Source organism: Eurosta solidaginis, chromosome 3 (assembly GCF_040869045.1).
Source record: "Eurosta solidaginis isolate ZX-2024a chromosome 3, ASM4086904v1, whole genome shotgun sequence".
NCBI lineage: Eukaryota > Metazoa > Arthropoda > Insecta > Diptera > Tephritidae > Eurosta > Eurosta solidaginis.
The window spans coordinates 163,904,748-163,929,410 of record NC_090321.1 but is presented as its reverse complement, the minus strand read 5'-3'; the positions used below and the strand labels follow the sequence as shown (position 1 = coordinate 163,929,410).

Here is a 24,663-nt window from a genome sequence, read left to right as displayed (position 1 = left end):
TGAGCAAAACCATCAGCTCAGTCAGAATTGGGAAGGACCTCTCCGAGCCGTTCGAAACTAAACGAGGTTTCAGACAGGGTGACCTCCTATCGTGCGATTTCTTTAGGTTGATGCTGGAGAAAATTATACTAGCTGCAGAACTAAACCGCTCTGGAAAAAAATTCTATAAAAGCGTGCAATTACTGTCATATGTTGATGAAATTGATATCATCGGCCTAAACACCCGCACCGTTAGTTCTATTTACTCCAAACTGGAAAAAGAAGCGGTAAAGGTGGGTTTGATGGTGAATGAGGACAAAACGAAGTACCTGCTGTCATCGAGCAAAGAGTTGGCGCATATGCGCCCTTGCAAAACCACGCTACTGTTGGCAGCCATAATTTCGAAATAGTAAAAGACCTTGTTTATTTGAGAACCAGCAATAACACTAACAACAAAATCAGCTCTGAAATCCAGTGAAGAATCACTCTTGCCAATAAATGCTACTTTGGACTAAGTAGGCAACTGAAAAGTGAAGTCCTCTCTCGGCAAACTAAAATCATACTCTACAAGTCACTTATCGTACCCGTCCTGCTATATGGTGCAGAAGCATGGACCATGAAAACATCAGATGAAGCGGCTCTGGTAGTATTCGAGAGAAAAGTTCTTCGAAAGATTTATGGACCTCTACACGTTGGCGATGGCGAGTACCGAAGAAGATTTAACGATAGGCTGTACGAGCTATACGCAGACATCAACATAGTCCAGCGAATTAAAACGCATTGCGTGCGCTGGCTCTGCTATTTTATGCGAATGAAAGGTGACGCTCCGGCCAAGAAAGTGTTTCTATTGGAACCCGCCTATGGAAGCAGAGGTAGACGGCGGCCCCCACTCTGATGGAAAGACCAGGTGGAGAACGATTTAAACTCCCTTGGTGTGACCAATTGGCGCCGGTTGGCAGAAAGAAAGAGCGACTGGCACGCCTTGTTGTACGGTCATAACTGTTTAAACGGTTACGCGCCAATTAAGTAAGTAAACAGTGCAGATTCAGGAAAAAACAAAACAAAAAGATTCAAGAAAAAATGTTTCATGTAATAGAGTTAAATGAAGAAAAAATTTTGAAGTTAGAGTTTTTTTTATGAAAAACTTTAAATCAAAACAAAAAATTAAAAGTGACAGCGATGAGAAATTAAAAAAATATTTAAACGTCAGCTGCAGGTTATGGGCATGGTTCTGAGCCACGTATCATATCATAATTTTATTTAGTTAATTATGTACATAGTTAACCTAAATTCAAAATTTTGATGTTGATAGCTATGACATAATTCATTACCACTCCATCATCCCTTTCTCATAGCAAGAGTTCTCAACGTTCATGCAAAAGCATACAAAATTAATAGTAAATCCGTTTTGTGTATCATTTAATGTGTTATTGGAATCGCTGAATTGTTCTTAATTGATTTTCAGTGCTGTCAGAATGGACGTGATTTCGAGCGGCTGCATTCCAACCAACTGTCCAAATTACTGGTTTCGATAGTTTAGCGCAATAAGTACGAGCTTGGTGTAATCCTTATAATACTCCTTGTTTTTCTGTACTGTACGGCATAAGGTTTATCTGAAAGATGACGTTATGTATAAGCTTATAACTCATTTAAAATAAAGCTCACATAAGGAATTATGAGAAGGCATTAGTAAGAAAATAACTGCCTTATTAGAAGGCTTATAGATCAATTAAAATAAGGCTTACATAAGGAGATAAAGATACCACTTTTGTATTACGAGCTTTTAGGGTGACTCATGTAATCGTATAAATGCCTTATAAAGTGTGTAAACGTATAAATTTATCTAGTTTACGCACGAGCTGTCAAATTTTGTATGAAAAATCATTTACACAATTTGTATAAATTTACGCGCACATTTCATTGTATAAACGCGGTAAACTCAAAGGAATGCAACCTTGCAGACATTACAGACGGCATTTTCATCAAAAATATTCAACATCAGCAAGTAAAGGCGTTTTAGTTTTGATTTTTCACTTAATCTTGGTATTTTTTAATTTGTATAACAATCAAACAATTTTTTTTGGAAATAATACAGCTGAAAAACAATCAAGTTTATCAAGAGTATTACTAGGTGCGTTCATATAACCGCGTGTGTAAATGGATATAATTTTACACCTTATAAGTTTATATGCTATCTTGAGTCCCCCTTTTATATAAGGATATAACCCACTAAAAATCAAGCTTACATAAGGAGTTATAATACGATTGAGTATAACAATCTAATTAGAATAAATATAGATTTCCATATATCAACATGATCCGGGTGAAAAAGAAATTCTTTTAGCCACGTGAACCCGATAACTTGAGTAAATTTTAAGATATCTTGATGACATTTTATATGTGGATTCCTTGGCACTCATCTCTCATAGCTATTTAAAATGGGCGACATCAGACAATACCCACACCCACTTTTTATGCATATATATTTTAGAAAGCATCAAAAACTTGATTATTCAGTAAATGATGCAGCTACAGTAATCAAATTTCATGTGTTGGTTGAAACACTTACCTCTAATTAAAATATTCAATAAGGGGCGTAGCGCCGCATAACTCAAAAAAGGTTTAAGTTGCCATTACAAAACTTGGTAAACTACTTCATTGTCTTGGGGCATGAGTCTGGAAAAATTACCGAAATTGGTAAAGGGCCGAGCGCAGTTTTATATAAAAGAGATTTAAAGATACCGTTAAAGGATATTACAGGCTATATACATATCTGCAAAAAATACTTCTACAGTGTATTCCATGAAAATTAAAAAAATTCACAAAATTGGAAATGGAGAGGAGGGTTTCCTCTTTTTTCTCCAAGCTCAATCTAACGTTTCAGGAGCCATAAGTAGAAGATCAGTTAAGTCACTTGACAAACTTCGGTACACATATTTTCCTCACAACTAGTGATAGAACTTTTAAAAAAAGTATGGATACGGGTACTCATTTAAAAGACTCAGATCAAAGTATCGACTCCAGTGTTTATACTCAGTAAAAGGTATCGAGTATACTCGATCCAAGTGAGTACTTCGGAATTTTTACCAAAAGTGAAGAAACTTTTCTAAAACGAGATCGTATGTTTCGAATTTAGGAGAAAACAAGTAAGGAAGTTTAAGGTTGGACCGAACATTATATACCCAGTTGTTTGTTACATATATTTTAAGAATACGTTTAAAGAGAAACGTCACGAACGAAATAATTTAAAAGAAACATACATATTCAAATATCGTGTTCCGTAAAGGCTTGGTTTCCTCAAAAGCGGTACCGCTATTTAGCGGCCGTTACATAGCGGTAAGCGGGAGTCATTGGTGCCTTATGTCGTATCGCTGTAGTCGTATCCCTAACGTAATCAGCTGTTTATCGTTACGATGGTGAACCAAAAACCAATTGGTTGGCTACGATACGGTTACGACCTTAGCGGCACCAATAATCGATTGCATTGATTCCCATAAGGTTGGTCGAATCAGCTGTTATAAGGTTACCGATAAAGCACCAATATCTCCAGCTGTATAGTATGTTGTCAAAAATGTTGCAGTGTAAAAGTAATAATGTGTAAACTAAGAAGACGGTGATGTTCACCGTAACGTAATATAGCGGCAGTGCATAAAATATTACGGCCATCATGGCGGTAGAAACTCGTTCATCACCGTTTTTTGCCATCGCTATTGTCAAAACGGTGAACATTTTGTCAAATATTTATAAAATAAACAATATTTTTGAATTTTAATTTTTTTGAACATGTTTTATTTTTGTATGCGCAGTTAAAAAATAAGAGGAAAAACTAAAATAAAAGGAAAAATGTAAAATACAATTTGGTGGATCGTCTGCCGTAAGTGTTCATAGTTTCAAACAAAGCGGTGCCGCTGAAAACGGTGTGTATACCGGGCGTTCTTTAGCGGTCGTAATAAAGCGATACCGCTTTCCGAGGAAACCAAGCCTTAAGCTGGAGACATTGGTGCTTTATCGGTAACCATATCGGTAACCTTTTAACAGCTGATTCGACCAACCTTATGAGAATCAATGCAATCGATTATTGGTGCCGCTAAGGTCGTAACCGTATCGTAGCCAACCAATTGGTTTTTGGTTTACCGTCGTAACGATAAACAGCTGATTACGTTAGGGATACGACTACAGCGATACGACATACGGCACCAATGACTCCCGCTTTAAGAGTCTATACAACATCTGCTATATTTAAAATTGACTTATGTATGTACTGTAGAATGCTTTATTTTTTATTAATATAAATATTAACCGAAATTATTCAAAATAAAATATTATAGGTATGTATCTTGATAATGTAAAATTGAATAATTATTTGAAAATTTTTGGAAATTAAAATATCAATATTGAAAATTAAAATATTGATAAAACATATTAAAATTACAAAGTTCAAAGTAACTTAAACACAAAGTTAAATAAAAATAATAATTGATTCAATATAATTTAAGAACCCTACATTACTCCCCTTCCAGAGAATAACCATTAAATAAATTAAATGTAACTTTCTTTTTTGTTCCACTGTTATTGTGATAAGTGCTAGAGTTGTTAGGTAACGTTTCAATAATCGCTGGTTTTAGCCTGTCAATCGGAATAGTTTTAATTTCATTATCAATTTCAATTTTAAAATACTTCTTGTTTTTTTCAAGTGCCTTGTATGGACCTTCATAAGGTTGTTGTAAAGAACTCTTATTAATTAAACGAACAAAAACAAATTTACATGTTTGTAAATCTCTCGGAACGTAAATACCAACATTGGAGTTGTGATGATTTAAACTCGAATGAACATTTCCAAAATTTCGTTTGCCGATTAATTTTCAAATGTTGGAACAATAAGCTCACCACGCAACCGTGAATTCTGTCCAAGAACCATTTCAGCCGGTGCAGCAGAAATATCTTCCTTAAATGTTGATCGCAAGCCTAACAGTATTAGAGGTAGCTCACCATACCAATCTTTGGTTCCATTTGTAGCCATTAAAGAAGATTTCAATTGTCCATGAAATCGCTCTACAATGCCATTCGCTTGAGGATGATAAGCTGACGTTGTAATTTGATGGCTATCTAATAACTTTGTAACGTAGCAAATACTACGCCACAATATCTATTCCCCATTTTACACCCACCCTAATATTATATGTACCTACTGCATATTACTGGCCTACCGCGGAAACACAATGCATGCTGATAACCATGCACACATACCGGCATACATATATACATACCGGCCTAACAACCATCGCGCGTCGCACTGTGAGCGGCAATGCGAGTAGAATTCCCAGTGTGTTCATAGACAGTGAGGAATAAGATGATTTTTCAAATCATACCAGGCACACTTCGGCTTAGGTGAGTGAAGTGCATGCCTTTGGGTCACGGGGGAGCGTTACAAGGTCAGTTCCACCGATAGTACGGCCAACCCCTGCCTATCGGACGCCCCCCCCCCCCCCCCCCCCCCCGGTTTACCTGCATTTCCTGTGAGTAAGACGGGAGTTACACCCCTTATTACTCACAGCAAAGGTAATGCACGGGTAGTCCTCTCTGGTAGGAAGGAAACCCGTCCCTACGCCTGTGGCGGGCAGATTGCCCGAGCCAATATATATACATACATTCAAGCGACTCCCTTTGGGTTGACGGGGGGTAAAGTTACATGGTCGGTTCTGCCGATGGTCCTTCTCCCCGGTTTATTGGGCAGCCCTAACATTTTGGTCCTCATCTCTTCTGAGACGTCCCATCCCGGAGTCTAGCCACCACCGTCGTCATAGCTCTTTGCTGAGAACCACCATCATTCAATACTCTCCGGGCGTGATCAGAACTACCGCCGTCATGTTGTTGTTGTAGCAATGTTTCGCCCCACCTTATAGCTGCGACCGATCAAAAATTGTCATCAATATCCTCTAACGGGAGTCCAAGGAAACTTGCTGTTTCAACAGGGGTGGACCATGATGAGAGGGGTGTTAGAGGCGTTGGTTCCACATTACAATTAAAGAGATGGTTGGTGTCATGTGGGGACACATTGCAAGCGGGGCATACATTTTGTATGTCGGGGTTGATTCTGGATATGTAAGAGTTTAACCTGTTACAGTATCCAGAACGAAGTTGAGCCAGAGTGACTCGCGTTTCCCTGGGGAGTATGCGTTCCTCTTCCGCAAGTTTTGAGTACTATTCCCTGAGTACTGGATTCATCGGGCAATTCCCGGCATAAAGGTCTGATGCCTGTTTGTGGAGTTCACCAAGGACCTGCTTGTGTTTTTTCGCTTGTTGTTGTTGTTGTTGTAGCGATAAGGTTGCTCCCCGAAGGCTTTGGGGAGTATTATCGAAGTGATGGTCCTTTGCCGGATACAAATCCGGTACGCTCCGGTACCATAGCACCATTAAGGTGCTAGCCCGACCATCTCGGGAACGATTTATGTGGGCACGTTAAACCTTCAGGCCATTCCCTCCCTCCCTACCCCCAAGTTCCATGAGGAGCTTGGGGTCGCCAGAGCCTCGTCTGTTAGTGAAACAGGATTCGCCGCGGATAGGTGAGGTTGACAATTGGGTTTAGAGAAGCTATATATTGCGCTGGCAACCTGAAAGGTTGCGCTACACAGCCCCTTGGATCTGGTATTTTAGTCGCCTCTTACGACAGGCATACCTACCGCGGGTATATTCTGATCCCCTAACCCGCTGTTTTTTCGCTTCATACGGCTGAGTTCTCAGGTGCCGTATTTCCTCAAAATGCTTACGGAGATGACTCCTTAAGTCCCTAGGCGGTGCTGGCTCATCAATCAGATGTCTGTTGGGATGCCCAGGTTTCTGGGTACTGTTTGGTTAGCATCTCATTTCTCTCCCTGATGGGGAGTATTCTCGCCTCATTATGTAGATGGTGTTCTGGGGACATAAGAAGACAGCCCGTGGCGGTTCTGAGCGCAGTATTTTGTCAGGCCTGTTGTAGTGCAAACAGCCAACAATTTAATGCCAAATATTTAAATCCGTCTAATATGCTACCCTGATACAAAAATAGTCTAAATGTTCATCAACACATAAATATGCATTTGATAATTATTGCTGACATAGCCAGTCACACGATTTAATAACAAATCAAATTTAACAAATTTGAATTCCAGCAAATTTGCAAACATTGCATTTCCCACAGAAGCCACAGCTCAACACAGATGTGTAGGTACATATTTTGTATCGAGTTGTATACTTAAGGTATATATGCATGTAAGTATGTATGCTGAAATGTAAATATGTATGTAAGAATATGTTTAGAATAATTTAATATAAAAAAGATGAAATATTTGAATAAAGAGACATTCAGAATTCGCTCACTGATGTCAAAACTCATTTACCTGGATTTAATCTTTTATATTGCGATCCTGCCTATGGTTCTACTGGCTGAATTTTCAGCCTAATTTTATAGCTGGCAAAGATTTTACTGGCTGATTACAGCCTAAGCCTTGTAAAAGAAGCAAATGATGTTTTCGATGAATTAAATTTGAAGAACTCAAAAATTACGCCATTTAGCAATTTTTATGATATTTTACGGGCTTTATAATCGAAATGATGCAGGAGCAGTGGATATGACCAGTAAAACTATTGACATTACCTTGGAAGGAACAAAAGAACCACTTCGGAATAAGAGAGGCAGCATAATAAGTATAAATATAATAAATATAATTACCTTAATTTTGAAATAGTTTTAACATTTTAGACATAATTTCTAAGCAGGAAAAATATTCGGGCAACCTAACGGCTGCCTATTGACATGCAAAAATTCAAATTTCTGCTGTAAAAACTTTTTTTTTGCTAAATTTTGAGATATGTTCCAAGAAGAGAACATACAAAGTCAAAGCCAATTTGATCAAACCTTTGGGAGATTAGTTAAACTATATCTGAAGTTCCAAGAAGGTGAAAACAAAACACCTGAAATACTCAAACAAGGCCCTAAGCCAATAACAATCGAGGAATATAGACAGAGAAATAAGATTCAAAAAATTGAGGAACCTAAAGTTCCAAAACCGATAAAATTGAAAAGAAAAAGAGGAGGAAAGCAATTTGCCATTCGAAAAACAATAGCCAAGATTTATGAAAAAATTAATTTAAGCACAAATCAGGCAGAAAAAATTAAACTAAAACAAGAAATCAAGGAATTAAGGAAAAATTATTATCAAAATAAAAACCAAACCCAACAATGTAAACATTAGGGTGTTGACAAAAAAAAAAAATAAATACAATTTTGTAAAACTATTGATTTTAAAATTATGGAAAGATCAAGAAAAATTAAAAGTTATGTAAAAGGCCCACTTGAGGACCTTAAAAATGAAATTAAAATTGTAGATGAGGAAAAAACTCTAGTATGGTTGAAAAAATGGTGGAAACTTATTGATATGCCTGGGGAACCAACAATATGGAATGTAAGAAACCCACCAGCAACAACACCCGAAGAATTATATAGGTACGAAGTCAAATTTATGGGAAGAACAGATTAATATATTGAAAAAAAAGAGACACATTTTTTTAATAAAAGAAACCAAAAAAACAAAAAAAAAAAGATTTTTTGTCTTCATATTTTATTTTACGATGGGAAGCCAAGAGTAAAAAAAAAAAAACCGACGGCAAACGTTGTAAACTCAGTCCAAGTAGTAGATCATACTGAGGCACTAGATACTATCAAAATCATGCTTCTAATAATATGCGTAGTCAGTTGTATCAGTTTGTTTCTGAAACTCTACTCAACCCATAATAAATTCCTAAAAAAGCGATATACCAGCCGCGCAGACGGTTTAGATAAGGTTTAACTAAATTTTAACTGCCATCTCCAATGGGCAAATGAGAAGATATCGTTAAACTACTCATAGAAGAAAAAACTATAGGAGAAAAATCTTACAAATGTATTAATAAAAATACAAAAGTTAAGGCAGAAACAGTAGTAACGCATCTTAAAATAATAGTTTTAGCATTTAACAAAATAGGAAAAATAATTCAACAGTTAAATGGTAAGCTAGACGGCAATCGAAAAGACCAAGCATATCAAATTTTTTCCAGCATTAGAGACAAATTGGTGTCCTCACTGGCAAGATATGATATAGAATTCATAGTACCAACGAGTTTCAAGAAGGAAATAGAAATAGAATATAGCACATTCCTTCTGGAGTCAGCATCCGATTTAGAAGAGGAACCAAAAGTAGAACAAAAAGAAGAAGAAAAACAGGAACAAAAGGAAATTTTAACAGAGACGCCAAACTACCAAACAAGAAAAGACAAAATGGCTCAAACCACATTAGAATTCTTAAAAACCGCTTCGTCAATTCTACCTGAGTTTGATGGTAAACATGAGAACTTACATAGCTTCTTAGACGCACTAGATATCCTAGAACAAATTAAGGATACTCACGAGACCATAGCAGTCTCCATGATAAAAACTAAGCTCAAGGGAACAGCTAGACACCTTTTGAGCACTGAAAACTCAATACTAGCAATAAGGCAAAAGTTGGGTTCAGCAATTAAAGGTGAATCTGTAGAAGTTTTGACGGCAAAACTCCTAAACGTCCAACAGCGCAGTAAAACAGCTAACCAGTACACTGCCGAAATCGAAAAATTAACAAAATTGTTGGAAGGTGCTTACATATCAGACGGTCTTGCACCTGATGTGGCAACCAAATATGCCACACAATCAGCTGTAAAGGCCATGTGTAAGAACTCGGCTAACGAAAGAGTTAAACTGATAATGCAAGCAGGAACGTTCACATCTATGCACGAGGCTATTTCAAAATTCACGAATAGCTGTACTGAAGTCACGGGTAACCCAAATACAGTGTTACGCCTGACGCGCTCACAAGGTAATTACCGAGGTAACTTCCGAAGAAGCTACCAAAATAATTATCGAGGTAACCAAAACCGAAGATATTATGGTAATACTAACAGATATAATAACAACAATAGTAAGAGACAAAGTAATAATTTCCAAAGACGTAATTTTGGAGGTCAGTAATATAAACTAACAGGAAAACCAGCAAACTCCACTACAACAGTAAATTCTAACGGTAATAAAATATGCACATTCAACTTGCATCTAAACAGCTACATATCTTCCAATACTACCCTAAATAAGTCAAAATCGACATTCCTGATAGATACAGGAGCGGATATCTCAATAATAAAGAAGGGTCAAATTGACAGTAATGTCACAATAAATAACTCACAGATCACAGATTTAAAAGGTATTGGCCGAGGCATAACAAGCACACTTGGAACAGTAAAAGCAGATCTAACAGATGATAGTCTTTTAATAGGACACAAATTTCACATAGCAGAAGACAATTTCCCAATCCCATGTGATGGAATTTTGGGACTCGGCTTCATTAAAAAATATAATTGCATTTTAGATTATAATAAAAATGGGGACAGCCTAATACTACGACCATATGATTACCCAGAAGATATATTTATACAAATGACAAATAAACCAACAATTAATAGCATTAAAATACCCGCAAGCGCCGAAGTAATTAGACAGGTTCATATCAATAGCGACAATAAGGAACTATTAGTACCTCATCAAGAATTGACTGATGGCATTTTTGTAGCGAACACGATAGTAAGCATTCTCCAAATGCATAAGCATTCTGAAAAAAAGGGAGATGTAGTATAAACAGCCAACAATTTAATGCCAAATATTTAAATCAGTCTAATATGCTACCCTGATACAAAAATAGTCTAAATGTTCATCAACACATAAATATGCATTTGATAATTATTGCTGACATAGCCAGTCACACGATTTAATACAGGTGTGTGTACAACACACAACCAAAAAAATTTGAATTCCAGCAAAATTGCAAAAATTGCATTTCCCACAGAAGTCACAGCTCAACACGGATGTGTAGGTACATATTTTGTATCGAGTTGTATGTAGGTATGTAAGTATGTATGCTTAAGTTAGATATGCATGTAAGTATGTATGCTTAAATGTAAATATATATGTAATAATATGTTTAGAATAATTTAATATAAATAAGCTGAAATATTTGAATAAAGAGACATTCAGAATTCGCTCACTGATGTCAAAACTCATTTACCTGCATTTAGGCTTGGCGACCATATAGGGGACGCGTAGCACGCAAAAGGCTGGCCAATTGCTTTGTATGTGGTAATAGCGTTTCTTTGTCTTTTCCCCAAGTACTGCCAGCAAGGGATTTGAGGATTTTATACGGCTCTGGGTTTTCGGAACAATTGCGGCTGCGTGCTCACCAAAAAGGTAGATCCTGATCAAACGTCACACCCGAGATTTCGGGGTGTAGGACAGTCGGTAGCGTAGTGCCATCGACGAGGATGTTCAAAATTGTCGACATTTGGGACGTCCAAGTTGTAAATAAGGTCGCGGATGATTTAGTCGGTGATAATGCCAGGTTTCGCGAGGTGAAAAAACTGGGGAGATCAGGGAGGTAGCCGTTTATTCTGTTGCAAAGCTCATCGATCTTTGGGCCCGGGCCTGTGGCCATTATTGTGCAGTCATCGGCGTAAGAAACGATAGTAACTCATTCCGGTGGCGAAGGTAGTTTTGATATGTAAAAATTAAACAAAAGTGGGGATAGGACACCACCCTGTGGCACCCCTTGTTTAATTCTTCTTGGCTTTGATATTTCGTTTCTGAATTGCACCGATGCCTGCCGACCACCCAGATAATTTGCGGTCCACCTTTTAAGACATGGGGGAAGGGTAGACCCTTCCAAGTCTTGCAGTAACGTGCCATGTTTGACCGTATCAAAAGCTTTTGATAGGTCTAGCGCTACGAGTACTGTTCTATGGTGGGGCTTCTGATATAAGCCACTATTTATCAGGGTGCCAATGGTATTTAGCGCGGTGGTGGTGCTATGGAGTTTTCTAAAGCCATGCTGATGACAGGCCAGCTGCAAATTTGCTTTGAAGTAGGGGAACAAAATGGCTTCAAGCGTCTTGGCTACTGGCGACAGGAGAGATATCGGGCGATATGACTCTCCTATGTTAGCTGGTTTCCCAGGTTTTAGTAGCGGGACCACCTTGGCCATTTTCCATTTTTCGGGTATCACAAAGGTGGAAAGAGACAGGTTGAAGACACGTGCTAAATATTTGAAACCCTCTTTCCCTAGGCTTTTAAGCATCGGCATGGCTATGCCGTCTGGGCCCACTGCTTTGGTTGGTTTAGCATGACCGATGGCATCCTCAACCTCTTTGGCGGTGATGGTGATTGGTGACGCGCTGAATTTGTGTTTATGTGCGTGTCTATTGGCTCTCCGTCTATCTTTGTCGACCGTAGGATGCATTATGTATTGTCGGTAGAAAGCGCTCGTGCATTTTTTCGCATCCAACAGCACTTTGTCGCCAAAGGCGATGGAAACTTTGTCATTGTGCCTAGACGGATTCGATAGGGACTGTACAGTGGACCAAAGTTCACCTACACCGGCAGAGAGGTTACAACCGCTTAGGTGCTCCTCCCATTTCGCCCGCTTGTGTTCATCCACAAGCAATCTGATGCGTTTGTTTATATCCCTTATTTGGGGGTCGCCGGGATCGAGCTGTCTTATAAGGTCACGTTCTCTCGCTAAACTTGCAGCCTCTGCCGGGAAGTGGGGCCGAATTTCCGGAATTCTACCGGCGCGAATGAAACGGGCCGAGGCGGATTCAATGACCTTGCGGAAAACACGCTCCCCTTGGTGGACATCAGTTGGGATAGGGAGGGCAGCTAAGCGGTTGTCTGTAAAGGATTTGTATTCGTCCCACTTTCCTTTTTTAAAGTTAATGAAAGTGCGTTTTTCTGCGACGATGAAGTCGGCGGGACGCTCGAGCGAAATAAGTATAGGCAGGTGGTCGGATGCCAATGTTACCATCGGCTGCCAGTTGACGCAGTTTACGAGTTCTGCGCTCATGATTGAAATATCCGGCGAACTGTGACAGCTTCCTACCATACGTGTGGGGACGTCTCCGTTTATAGTGCAGAACATCGTTTCTTCTATTTGATCCGCTAACATCTCACCCCTACTGTCCACCCGCAAGTTTGAATGCCATAGATCGTGATGGGCATTGAAATCGCGTAAGATAATGCGATTGTTTCCAGTGAGTACGCCGCTGATATCAGGGTGGTATCCACTAGGGCAACAGATGACAGGAGGGATGTAGATGTTGATGATTTCTAGATTTGCATCGCCCGGCCGGACAGATAATCCTTGACGTTCTAAGACACTGTCCCTGTGGTCGATGTCGGGATCAAATATATGATATTGCACATTGTGGTGTATGATAAACGCGAGGCCGCCTCCATTTCAGCTCTAGCGATCTTTTCTGTGGACATTATATCCAGAACAGGTCTGCAATGCAGATCTTGCTGTGAGTTTAGTCTCTGGAATCGCAGCAATGCGGATGCCGTGCCGCTTCATGAAATCGACTATCTCGGTGATCTTCCCAGTTAATCCATTACAGTTTAACCGCAGAATTCTGAAGTGCATAGGAGGAGACGTCGTCACTCTGGGAGTAAGTGACGGGTGACTACGCATGGGTTGTGGAAGGCCAGAACGCGATTGCTGTTGAGGCCCTGGGACTAGACGTCCTTGGGTAGGCATTGGGGTACCCGGTATATTTAGGTATGCGGCCTGGCAACATGGCGCAAAGAAACCTGCGGGAGTTGCCGTCGCGGAGACCAGAACATCTAGGAAAGAGGCACCGTCCATGGCAGGAGCTGCATTGGGCGGATGTCGCAAACGTATATATTCTGTGCTGGCAAACGGTGCAAAGGGAGGTAGGGACTAAGAGTCTGTTTCCCTGACCTACACAATTTCTGCCGGAAAAGAGGGGGAAGAAGACGGGGGCTGATGCTCGGCATTGCTCCCGACTCTACTACGGAGATTGTAGGTATGAGTGGGAGCAGCCGTGTGAGTTGGTGGCGCCGTGGGGCGCGAGCAACAGCGGGTACTTGTTGTGGCTTGCTGAGCAGCGAGGCTGCTGGAAGGTAGCGGGGCGCTAAGGCGCAGACTACGACACGTCCTAGGACGTGAACAGCAAGGAGCCACAAAAGATTTATAGAAGTTACTTGGACGTCTGGTTTTGGGGTCTAGCCCAGAACAACCTGTCCGATGCAACCATCCCTTACACGAGACACACTGACAAGAGTATGACCGTCCTAAAAAGATTCTTTTCCGGCAGATGCAGCAAAACCATTTCTCAGGACCGGGTCAGGAGACGGACCCGGATTGGGTTCTATACCTTCCCGCGGCAAGAGAATATGGAGCAGTCCCGCTGCAAGGAGCTGCTGGGAGGATGACAATTTGTGGGAGGGACGCAACAAATTAAATGGGGTTACACTGAAATGGCAGTCCTTGGTCGGGAAAAATCCCGAGTCGCTCCGGTACATAGAACCGACGGCCTTGGGAAGCGCCGTCATCACTAACGTCGTTATCACCCCTTGACGAGAGCCACCGTCATTTAATACTGTCTCTTCGGGCGTGATTATCACTACCGCCGTTATCACCCCCTGGCAAGAGCCACTGTCATACTCTATCTCTCTCAGTGGAGAACCGCCGTCCTTGGATCGTCATCACTACCGTCGTTATCACCCCTTGACGAGAGCCACCGTCATTTAATACTGTCTCTTCGGGCGTGATCATCACTACCACCGTTATCACCCCCTGGCGAGAGCCACCGTCATCCTCTATTTCTCTCAGTGGAGAACCGCCGTCCTTGAATCGTAATATTCTCAGCGACACTACTTACAAAACATCTCTCTGTCTCTCTCTACTGGATTCCAGGTTGTAGATATTCTAGCCTGAGAGCACCGTGTGTGTGTGTGTTCGAAGTCAAAACACTAATTTACTGTGTATTTATTTAGGTGGGTGAAGTGGAACCTCCACCCGACTCTGGATTGACTGAGCATACCTCAGCCTTTGACCAAACCCACCTCATAACTTTGTTAATTCTTTAAACAATTTGAAGTAAACTGAGCACCCTGATCAGTAGTTATTTCTAGTGGTACACCAAACCGAGGTATATATTCACGTAAAAATTTATTTGCAATTGCTTATGCCGAAAAAACCCTTAATATGTATGCTTCTAGCCAACGTGTGAATCTATCGATAATAGTTAAAATATAGCGATACCCCTTTGAAATAGGTAAAGGCCCCACAATATCTAAATGAATATGTTCGAATCTTTTATTCGGTATTGAAATTTTACTAACTGGTGACTTCGTATGTCGGCAAACTTTAGATTTTTAACAACTAATACATTCGTTGGACCATCTATTAATTTCTTTTCTCATGTTTGACCAAAAATATTTTTCTATAATTAGACGGCGAGTAGCTTTAGTACCCGGATGCACTATCCCATGTAACTTATCAAATGCTATTTTGCGTAAATTATTTGGAACGAACGGTCTAGGACAATCTACGGATGATTCATACCATATATTGAAATTTAAAACAGGAATTTTAACTAATTTTAAATTTTGAAATGATTGTTGAGATAAAAGATTGTTTAGTTCATAATCTTGTTGCTGTTTCTTTTGTAAAATTTTAAAATTAAGTTCTGAACTTTGAATTGCCTCTATTTCAAATGCCCTAGAAAAAGTATCGGCTACCACATTTGCTTGTCCAATAATATGCTGAATATCACTTGTAAATTGTGCAATAACTGCAAGATGTCTGGTTTGTCGTGAACTTCGTTCAGTTTTTGAATTGAGAGCGAATATTAATGGCTTATGATCATTAAACACAGTGAATTCTTGTCTTTCTAATAGGTATCGAAAATGTTTAGTTTAAGATAAATTGCTAATAGTTCTCTATCAAAAGCACTATATTTCATTTCATCTTTAATGCATTCAAACGCTTTAATAGATTTATCATCCCAAATTAGAGTTTTGCCTCGCTTTTTACTTGTAAATTCTGCTAATTGTAAAATATATCTATGGTAATCGTTAACCATACCAATAAACTTTTGTGTTTGTTTAATGGATTTTGGTAACTCAAAATCTCGAATAGCTTTTATTCTATTTTCAGATGGTCGTATTCCTAATTCAGAAATACTATGCCCTAGCAAATCAATTCTAGTAACACCAAAAATGCATTTATTTGGTTTAACACTCAAACCATATTCAGACAAACGTTCAAAAAGTATACGGAGATCTTTAAAATGTTGCTCTTCACTCTCACTTGCAACTAAAAGATCATCAATGTACGCGTAAACAAAATCTAATTCACACACAACTTCATTAAGGAATCTCTGAAAAGTTTGTGCTGAGTTCCTCAATCCGAAAGTCATTCGAACTCAAACATGCCAAAAGGAGTAGTAATCGCAGTTTTATAAATATCTTCTTCTGCCATTGGAATTTGGTGATACGCTCTAACAAGATGCAATTTTGAAAATATCTTTTTATTTCTTAGATTCATATTAAAGTCCTGAATATGTGGTAAAGGATAGCGGTCAGGAACAGTAACAGTATTAAGTCTTCTAAAATCACCACAGGGGCGCCAATCATTACCCTCTTTTTTTGGTACTAAATGAAGTGGTGATGCTACAGAGGAATTTGATGGTCTACAAATTCCAGTTTTTACAAGAAAATCAAATTCAGTTTTAGCTACCTTAAATTTGATTGGGTCTAGACGTCTGGGCTTTGAGAAAGGAAGATTGCCTTCTGTAACAAGTCTATGAGTTGTGGTATGTTTAACCGGTTTCGAATATTTGGCTCTGCTATAAGGGAAGGAAATTCTTTCAACAATTTTGTGTATTGCTCTCTTACCGAAAAAAATTTTTGGAAGAGAGACATTACAATAGTACGAAATTGTGTTAACTGATAAATTTGTTTATGGATCTACTAAACATTTGTTTTTAATATCAATAAAAAGTCCATATTTGCATAAAAAATCTGCACCTATAATCGGTTTTGCTATATCAGCGATCAAAAACACAAAAGGAAATTCTCGCCTTAAACCTAAATTAACATTTACAAGTTTTTTCCGTATGTAAAAATCGTTGAACCATTAGCTGCCGTTAAGATAATATCTGATGATTTTTTTGTACACGAGAACTTTGAAACTGGAAGCACTGAAATTTCTGTCCCACTATCAATCAAAAACTTGAATTTGTCTTCTTTGCCAAATATAAATAATCGACGAGTTGATACTTCTGAGATTCCGTTATTCGTCATTGCAACAACGGTACATTTTAGTTTGTTGGATTACTATTTTTCACAAACGCACATGGCTCTTCACATGTTGTTGTTGTTGTAGCGATAAGGTTGCTCCCCGAAGGCTTTGGGGAGTGTTATAGATGTGATGGTCCTTTGCCGGATACAGATCCGGTACGCTCCGGTACCACAGCACCATTAAGGTGCTAGCCCGACCATCTCGGGAACGATTTATGTGGCCACATTAAACCTTCAGGCCATCCCCTCCCTCCCCAACCCCAAGTTCCATGAGGAGCTTAGAGTCGCCAGAGCCTCGTCTGTTAGTGAAACAGGATTCGCCGCGGATAGGTGAGGTTGACAATTGGGTTTGGAGAACTTATATATTGCGCTGGCAACCTGAAGGGTTGCGCTACACAGCCCCTTGAATCTTGTATTTTATTCGCCTCTTACGACAGGCATACCTACCGCAGGTATATTCTGACCCCCTAACCCGCTGGGGGCGGCTCTTCACACCTCTTAGCTTTATTTGCGAATTTGTAGTGACATCTACATAACCAGTTGGGATTATCACGAGAGACTTGCTGAACGTGATCTTGAATAATTCTGACTAATTTATTTCCTAAATTCACTTAATTCCAAAGATAGTTTTTGAAAATTTTCACAAATCGAAGATGTTGTCTTAACCAAATTAGTAATAATAGAATTTTCTCCTTTTGAATTTTGAGAACTATTTACCAAAGCGATTTCCTTTTTGCTGATAACTTCCAACACTCTTTTTGGAAAAAAAATGTTACGTTTTCATTATTTTTATAATTTTTGCATAAAAAAACTATGATTTTGATCTGTCGATTTTTTTTTTTGATTGTTAATTAACGTAGCTTAACGTTGTAGCTACAATGCATTTAAGCCTTTACGCAAAGGAACGGCGGCTGATGTTGTCAGTGTTATTAACGCTGGTTGGGCTCTTGTATGTCTAAAATGTCGAACGTCATTTGTGATTTTGAATTGCGAAGTCGAGTTTATGATGAATTACTAATCGCTGAATGTTGGTTCATTTATGTTAAAGTAGATGCGCTTAGTGCTGTTGCATATAAAGTTTGATTGATTATCTGATGCGTTGCGTTTGGTATTTTGTTGAGTTTTATATTTGAAAGCGCCTGTTTAATTCACTGATACATATATGTATTAATGTTAATGATTATTTAGTTAAGTGCACCACTGGTTTAAAGTTTAATGCTTATTCAACAACGCACAATTTTGCTTAAATATATAAGTTGATATGTACTAAATTCAAAAGTTGATCTATCGATAACACTAATTTTGTTTATTCTTGACAGGGATGCACCTTAACGTTAAGCTAATCGTTTATCAAAAAATTTCCACCGTTTCCATTGAAACACTTCGAAATATTATCGATAAAGAAATTATCAAGATAAATTGTATCTCGTTTTAAACCGAAACGAAAAGCTTTCGTTAACGTTAAAAACGTTAACAAAAACGTAATACTTTATGTTTGAATTGTGCTGGCAATGCTATAGCCATGGTGAAGCCGTAAGCTGGTAGCAGCGAGCGGACATACACACACAATCTCCATGTAATTTGTTTGTGTAGTTCGTTGGTGGTAATGTCAAAAATACTCTGAGAAATGTTCGTACTGTCAAAATTCATGAGAAAAGTTGCAATCAGCTTGGCTAATGCTTTCACCTTTAATGACTCCGCCATCAATCAACTTAGCCAGCATAGTTTGAAATTAATAATCAACATAAACGATTTGATTTCGTTTTGATATGGCAGAAAACGAAACAAAATCATTTCGTTAATTTGACGTTCTTTACGTTAATAAACGAAACGAAATTACTTTGTTTCGTTTATTAACGTTAATTATCGTAACGAAATGATATCGGTTCGTTGGTTAAGCATGCCTGATTCTTGATATTTTACACTTAGTCTAATGCACGCACAATCATAATAGGTAAGATGTTAGTTCGAATTAACTTTTAAATGTTACTTGAGTTTTTTAATGGTTTTAGGGTTCCCAGACCGAAAATGTCGAAAGGGGGGACAGATAATAAAAAATTGGGGGATTTGGGGGTACAACAGATAGAAAAAAGGGGTATCTTTCGGGGGACTATTAAAACTAATTATATTGAACAAAATCATTGATTTATTTACTCACTTACTGGGAACAAAGAGTCAAAATGGGGGAAAGAAAGAGTTTAGCTTTTATTATCTGTTATTTACTTCTATTTTAGTTTTTATTGACAAAATAAAAAGGACGCCACTCACTGTCGCTTCCCAAAAATAGAATTAGGTTAACCTGGCTACAACCGCTTTCGTGATTGATTGTCGTGCTGCTCTGTCGCGCCAAAAATAAGGAGTGAGCAAATTTATAATGTGGACGAGACAGGCCTTTTTTGGAAGTGTTTGCCCGAGAGCAGTTTGGTTTGTCATAATGTGTCACGGTCTGCTGTTATGGTCTACGGTTACGGTCCACTTGGGAGCGTTTTCGTGCGAACACACCTAGTGATTGGTGATGGGGCGAAAGTTGCGATACAAAAGTATCGAAAAACAAGAAAGAAAGACCGGCGATCACTAGCGAAAAAATTTGCCATGAGTTTCCGGCATGACAAAGTAAGAAAAAGTCTGAAAAAATTGAGAAACAACAACGAGCGAAAATTGCCATGAGTTTCCGGCATAACAAAGTAAGAAGTCTGAAAATTTTTGAGAAACGACAACGAGCGAAAATTGCCATGAGTTTCCGGCATGAAAAAGTAAGAGGAAGTCTGAAAAATTGAGAAACCACAACTAGCGAAAATTGCCATGAGTTTCCGGCATGACAAAGCAAGAAGAAGTCTGAAAAATTGAGAAACCACAACGAGCGAAAAATTTGCCATGAGTTTCCGGCATGACAAAGCAAGAAGAATTGTGATTTTACTGCAGCTAAATTTGTGGCGGCCCGGCGATAAAAAAAAAAAGGATCGTGTAACATCTGTTGGCACAACTTCAACAGCAAGGCGCCAACTGCTTTATTAGCACTATTGCTACATCAACTGCACATCCCCACGTATATTTAACTAATCGCAAAACACCCTAGCCGGCTGTGCACATATTCAAGCGAGTATTGTGGAAGAACCAAAAGACTGCAACGAGGAATTACAGGCCGATTCCTTAGCCCAACTACTAGAAGAACAAACAGGTGGTAATAAACCTTATCACGGTTGTGTCGTGTTGGCACAAGCTCAACGTATATAATATCCAGTGAAGTAGGTCGGCGTTTCACAGACACACTTAGTGCGGAAAGTTCTAGTGATTCCGATTCGGATGCGGACGGCACTAAATTAAATGTTGATGAGAACCATTGCTATCCGAAGATAAACCCCTTTCTCTACGTTTCCGAGGTACACTACCACCTTTGGAAAAAGCGTCCGACACCAATTCCGCCTCCTGGGCCAGCAGTACGCTGCCGCGTAATACAATTAACGCCAAAATTACCAAGTCATCCAGATCGTAAAGGTCAGCACGAAGCTTTATCGCCACCAGGTTCATTCGATTACCTCGGACCAGAGCGCAACAACCACCAACAGTACCAACACCAACCTGCAACGACAACGACAACGGCAGAGCCAACACCAATGGCCTGCAACCTGACTTTGCTGAGTTCGTTCCAAAAAAAATAAAGAAAATAAAAAAATTTTGATTTGAATGAAAAAGCACAAAAAATGGCGTTTGGAACGCCAAGCTAAGGTTGTATTTAAAGTTAGTTTTTAAATTTACATATATAAAATTGTTTTCTTCGTTCATATTTATTTCATTAAATACACTACATGCAAACATACTAGGTTGGAGTGGGAAGAAAAAAAAAATTACACATAAATGATTTCCACTATTTAAGTTTAGCTTGTATTAATTATCTAACAAAATAATTATTACATGAACACTTATGTTTTGCTACTTGACAAGATATTAAAGAATGCAACAACAGTTTAATATACAAAATTATTTACACATTTTAAAGGTTTGTTCACAAATAAACAGGCAGTTTTGTCTCAGTCAGGTTAAGCAGCAATTACCTGTTAAAACGCTCAAAACTAATTCAAACATACTCCGATTATTTGAGAATGCATCTTATATACATTATATTGAACAAAACTCTTTAAATATAACTAAAAATGTATTCAGCAATTTGCGAGTATAATTCAATTTACATAATACCTACCTAAACATGAGCTTTCCAAAAAGGGCATACATCTTTTTTTTTTTATCATTTTAATAATATATTTTGTCGCTTTAAAATGTTTGAAGTTGGCTCTATAAATTTTATTGATAATAAGCCGTCTTTATCACGTGAAACGTTTTAGCGATTCATTTTTGGAGCTCAACCATAAATTTAAAGAATTTTTTTTTGCGACAGCAGCCATTCGTTGATTATGCACGAATTGGCAAAAGGATTTCAATTTAATTTTTTTTTTTATATCATACAAATGCAATATATATATATATAACTTAAAGGATCTGTGATCCTTACACTAAACAAAATTAAAGGGCCAACTTGCCCTGCAAACACAATAGAACAACACAGTTAAATTTTACAGACTGATTTATTTTAGGATGGTTGTAATTGTAAATACAAACTTAGTGAATAGAATAAGGATAGGTTAGAACGAATACCCCAACGCAACTGCCCTCTGCGTGGACTGTTGCTTCCTTTTATAACATTTTGTGTGGCTACATTCTGTAGCTAGACATATGCGACGTCTGAGTGTGAGTGTGGCCTTGACTTCCCGCAGGTGTCTTAATTGGCTGGAATGTGCAATGCAAAAGTCTCACAACATTGTGAAATAGAAATATGCTGACTCCGCTGCAATGTGCATAGGTACTGACTTGGTTCCCATAGATTTGATAACGTTGCGCAATATTGTCATTGCGCGATATGATGAAATGCACTTGCCCTTGAAGCGGGTGTTGGGTTGCAATTATGCTGCTTACAATAATTATGCCAGCGCAGCTGCAGGTGGCCCATCTAACGTGGGAAGAATAATTATGCTGACACAGCTGCAGGTGGCCCATGGGACTGTGGGAAGAATGATTATGCTGACATAGCGGCAGCTGGCTATGGGATTGTGGGAAGAATGATTATGCTGACACAGCTGCACGTGTAAACTTTAGTTCGTGGGAATCCAACATGTTGGGGAGCCGGCAGCGTGTTAACTCCTCCCCCTTTAAAGATCTGCGTCCCGCGGATTAGTTGGCGAAGAAGGATTTTCGCCTCTTCGACTTAGCCGATTTGCAATGTTTATTTCAGGTAAGATTATCCTTGCTGTGATCTTCCTCCAAATGCACCAAATGAATAGCATAAGTAGCAATAACCCTGATCCTTCAGAAAGTGCGAACCAATTGGTCTTGTCCCTTAGGTATTTCAGAAGTTTGATGTTTTCCATTGTTATTCCGTGTACCAGGTTGAGGTTCAGTGCCATGCTGTGGTTTGTAAAGCTGGTCAAAACTGGTGGGAGAACCTGTGCTCCAGAACTACTAGTGCTTGAGTATGTTTCATTGTTAATGACAATGGTCTCGTTGTCCATCTGAAGAATATAAGAACCGTTTAGATAAATTAAACTTTTACCTGATCCTACTGTGCCCATAAAGTTATCAAGGAATATCGTATCCTCTTTGATAACTTCTACCGTGGATTCGTTGTATGTAGAGTAGGTACAGCTTGTGTGTCCGCCTTTGAGGAGGCGTTCCAGACAACCAGTTTCCGGTAATAAGTCAAGAGATTTCCGGTCGCATACCATAGCAGAAGATAATTGCAAGCAATTTTCCCTTATCCCATAAGTCTCGAATTTGTTGGTCAGGATTGATCTGTATCGCAAATGTATACGGTGACCTCCTTGGATGTTTGCCCTCGTGATTAAGTGATTAAATCTAGCATCAGTGACCTTAGGCAAGGACAGCATATACAGAAGGAGCGTGCTGTTGGTGTAAATCGATGGCTTGCCATATTCAATGGCTTCGATAGCGTTGCTGTATGGGAGGACGTCGATTTCACTAACAAGTTGGTTGACTTCTTCTTTGCTCAAAAGGTTACTGTTAATAATGCCAGCTTTAGCCATCTGGCAGGCGCGGATTAGCTCGTTAACGTCCTCCTTTAAAATTGTTATTCCGTGCTGGATTTCTTGCTCTAATTTTTCCAGGTGCCTTCGATCACGGACTTTGTTCGTGATGGTCACTACTCCATTTAGCTTCTGCAATAATTCATTAGTCTTTTTGAAAATGGCATTGTTTACCTTGTATTGCTGTTCAGTGTTTTCTTTGAGGACATTTTCGTTACGGAGGACTTCGTCCCAGTCGGTGGCATCAGGTGAGCCAGCGATCCACTTCCAAGCAGACCCAATCCAGTTAATTGACCGTCTTGCTCTTTCGGATTTATGTCCTCTTAGTTCGCTCAGGTGTGTGCGGATTCTGTTTAATTGGAATGATAGTACCTCTGTCGATGATGTTGTTTCATTAAGCGTTTCTAGTGTTTGCTCTAGTCTCGTTGTTGCCAAGTCATATCGCTGCAGGTCAATGGTATGAATAAGTTTGAAGTGTCCATCAATGATCCATGCGTATCCATCTCGTATGGTAGCTAGTAGTGAGTCTATCTCGAATATATCGTACGAGTGTACAGTTGCGCAGAGGCAGATGCTATTAATAAAATAAAGACATTAATCTAATTTTATTGAGTTAATTTCCCATGCTTTTACCCCATACGTATATTTTAATTCTAATATTAATTTTCTAATCTAGGATTTTACACATTCATTCATTCATACAGTGAATCGATTAAAGCTATGTAAAATTATAACTATCATTATTCTAGGATTTTTATACTAGTTGAGTTGCGTGAGTTGGAAAGGAAAGTAAGTATTAGTAATTTGAAAGAACAATTAGATTTTGTTTTCATTTTTAAGGTATTTTTAAGGGGTTTTTTGTTTGTTTGGGATCAGTGAAGCAGTGTAACGAAATGACTTCGCTCTTTGTTTGGTGTTAGTTATTAGTATGTTAGTTGTCTAGTGCTAGGTTAGTTGTTTCTTTTTTCTTTTTTCTTTTTCTTTTTCCTTTAGTGAGGATGCCTTTTTTTTTATTTTTATTTTTATTTTTTTTTTATTTTTTTTTATTTTAATGAACGCTTTTAGGCGTTTTACGTATTGCCGCTTTATGCGGGTTTATTTACCAGCCTAATGACTGTAAGATTGTTTATTATTATTATTATATTTTTTCGTTTTTATTTTGAGCAGTGCGTGCATTGTAAAAAAAAATTTATTTTGCATCGGAATATAGGCGATTTCTCAGCTGACGAAAGGGTCGTGGTGATCCTTTTTAACCATAAGCGTTGATGATTGCAAATGGCCTACTCGGGGCACGAAGCTTCACGTCAATTAAAGCAAAGACCTTATGGTGGAGTTGAACCACACCGATCGTCATCATTCGAACCAACGAGTTATTTGGAATTGAACCAACCTCTGACT

The 24,663-nt window shown here is 38.8% G+C and overlaps 1 protein-coding gene across 4 annotated transcripts in view; it reads right to left on the bottom strand.

The window, feature by feature from the left end:
• Positions 1 to 1,185: 1,185 nt before the first annotated feature.
• Positions 1,186 to 24,663, bottom strand: part of LOC137244544 (zinc finger protein 141-like) — a 128,856-nt gene continuing 105,378 nt past the window's right edge. For 3 of the 4 annotated variants that reach the window (XM_067773653.1, XM_067773656.1, XM_067773655.1), the window contains exon 8: positions 1,186 to 1,592. The gene's annotated coding sequence lies outside the window, so the exon portion shown is untranslated. Of the gene's footprint in view, positions 1,593 to 20,889; positions 23,840 to 24,663 lie in introns of those variants that run through there. The other variant, XM_067773654.1, reaches the window with a different exon arrangement.